General features: G+C 41.4%; 1 long non-coding RNA gene across 1 annotated transcript in view; it reads left to right on the plus strand.

Annotated features, from left to right (window-relative positions):
* The window catches only part of LOC119419299, a 9,734-nt gene extending 8,408 nt beyond the window's left edge, over window positions 1–1,326 (plus strand). The window contains exon 3 of the long non-coding RNA XR_005187252.1: window positions 1,315–1,326. This is a non-coding gene — a long non-coding RNA (uncharacterized LOC119419299). The remainder of the gene's footprint in view (window positions 1–1,314) is intronic.
* The last annotated feature ends 1,490 nt before the right edge of the window (window positions 1,327–2,816 follow it).

Raw genomic sequence — 2,816 nt, forward strand, 5'->3', positions numbered from 1 at the left:
TGATAATAGAAAAGAGAGTGTTCTTTCACTTGAATTTTCAAGAAAGAAAGTCTCAGGATGGGTCAACCTGTATTTCTGGATTCAAATCAATGAAATGACAGTTTCTGTCCCACAAGGTGCCTAAGGTCAAGGTTTCGACATCAGGCCTAGTCCACTACAATTACATTAAATAACATATAAAACATGTTGCATTCCAATCTCCTCCTGACCCACAGGCAGCTGTTGAAAAATTGTAGATTAGGTGTAAAACAGCCTTGCAACAATCTGTTCATTTTCTGTTTACACAGTTAAATACAGAAATGAGTCTTCACTGACATCATCTTGGATTATTTTTGTTCCAATAAGCAAAACCACATCTTATCCACATCATCTATTTTCCTAGAGTAAGCAATTACATTTTGCCAACTGCACTAGAATACTTAAGCTGTATTGTAGAAGTGTGACTTTACCTAACATTTCATAAAATAGTTCCACCTGTCAAGATCACACAATCTTGTGCTTTGCATCAAATGTTAGGACAAAGTGCTCTTTTAAAAGTTGCCAAGTACTAAGGGTTTGAATCTGTTCTAGGCTGACCCAGTTCTATATAACTGTTGCTTCTCTCAACCAGGGTATTGTCAGTAGGTCCTCAGTCAGAGAATCAACACATGATGGAAATGTACATCCCACAGTGGGAAAAATATTTTAAACAAATTATAACCTTGTCCATTTTCACATTTTCTCAGCAAATATTATAAAGGGTATGCTGTTTTCAAAAATATAAACATGTCCCATTCCAATCTATTCCTGACTCACAAGCAGCTGTTTTCTGGCATCAAATTGTAGGTTTCACCCAACTAAAGCATAGATTGCAATATAAACTTTTTCTAAATAAATACTTACAGAGGCATGGACATCACCAAGAAGGTATATTGCCCATCAAATCCAGTTTTACCACTAGTGTTGAAAGTGTCAAATTAGCATTGCCATGCATTTCAGTATGACTGGGGGAAGGGGGTTTATTTGCGCAGATTTACTACTTGAAGCTTGTTTCAAACAGTTTGAATAAATTGGTAATAGACTCCCTACTTAATCTGCAATCCCCACAACCCCAGATAATTGGAAGAAAATAGATGGATGGATGTGTCGAGGAAAATTAACACAACAACTCAGACTTTTCAGCCTGTTCCTCTCATTGGTTCAGAGATACATGGAGAAAAGACAATAATCAGTCAGAGAGATTCAAGTTAAAAGTATTACCAACGTTTATTAAAGCTTTCAGTTGAAAGGAGACGCTCTTACCCCAAACCAACAGAGACACAGCAAAAACCCAAGACACGTCTGACTGGAGCTTCAGCATCTCCTGTATTTAAACACAAACACTCCACACAGAGATGTGTCACACATTCTTAAGTTCTTTGTCTAAACTAGTTCAAACTGATGGCTTCATTTCCTGGAAGTCCTTTTATGGAGTTGTTTTATTATTTTCTTCTGCCATTCCAGTTTACTTGGTGATCTTGTCATCAGGTGGGACATACCCACCAGCAGCTCCCTGTTAGTTCATGTCCCGTACACAAAAAACTTAAATACATTCTCTGACTTAGTTCACTCTGTAGTTGTTGATACCAAAAGGCAAGCAGAACCAAAAGCCAAGCAGATACAGATAAAGGACAAGATACAGTTGTGATACATCGAGCAATACAGTACTGCAGATAAGAGTGTCTTTACATTTTCTCCCTTGTGGTCTCTGAAAGAGACCATTACTCCTAACTATCCATCCCTGAATAGGTGTAGCTCTGCATGTCCTGGAAACCCCCCTGAGGCATCTGTTCATTTTAAGGAGGAAAGCAGGACATCACCTCACACCTCTGTGACGGTGGTCATTTCTTTTTTTTTTCCCTTGTCCTGTCCGCCATTGTGACACTTAGAATTATTGTTTGAGTGTCAAAGGGATGCCCAACAGATCTACTTTCACAAGCAGAGCATTATGGCTGGCCTTAATTCTCCACTTGATATATAAATTAAATTTTATTAGAATTTGCTTTGGGTTTGTTCCAGATTTAATGGACACGGGGACGAAAAACAAAGAAGATAAAGCAGAAATGTGAGAGAAGAGTTAAAATGTAAAGGAGATAGGAATAGAGGAGAGAGAGAGTGATAAAAAGAACACAAATCAACATCATTGAAGTCTGCCTCTAAACCTGCGGGGGGAAAAAAAAAGACAAAACCGAGAAACCACAACAACAAACAACTTATATAATGATACTTATAACACCATTAGAAAGTATTTTATACAGTACATGGTAATACATTATATATTTGATGGCCACCATAACCCAACTGAGTGTGTATCTGATTAAACACCTGAATCTAAACACCTGTGTGAGCATGCTTATCACTATAAGGTTTCTCCATAAAAATGTTCAATAGTGGATGTGGGGACCCATAAACCCATCCCCCCAGGACACAAAGGTAACACAGGGAAGACCGGAACCACAGACACACAGCGGTCCCCATGCCTGGAACTCTGGGAGTCCCCCAACAGGGACATCTGCACCCCCCAGAGAGAGAAGCAAAGGGAAGCCTCGGGCGATCCCCAGCAACCACAAATCAGAAACCCCAGGAGGCTGTAGCGACGAGTCAACAGACCCCGCCGGCAACCCGCCCCTCCAGAGTGGATCCGGCCATGGACACCAAGCCCAGAGTCCCGAGGTCATACCACCCCCCAACAGAGGCCTGACAGAGCCAGGGCACCCAGGCCCCCGCAGGCAGCCACCAGGGTGGGCCCGCACACACCCCACCACCCAGCCCCAGCTTCTGAGAGCCACCAATGCACC

This window comes from Nematolebias whitei, chromosome 13 (genome assembly GCF_014905685.2).
Source record: "Nematolebias whitei isolate Nwh7 chromosome 13, NemWhi1, whole genome shotgun sequence".
Lineage (NCBI taxonomy): Eukaryota > Metazoa > Chordata > Actinopteri > Cyprinodontiformes > Rivulidae > Nematolebias > Nematolebias whitei.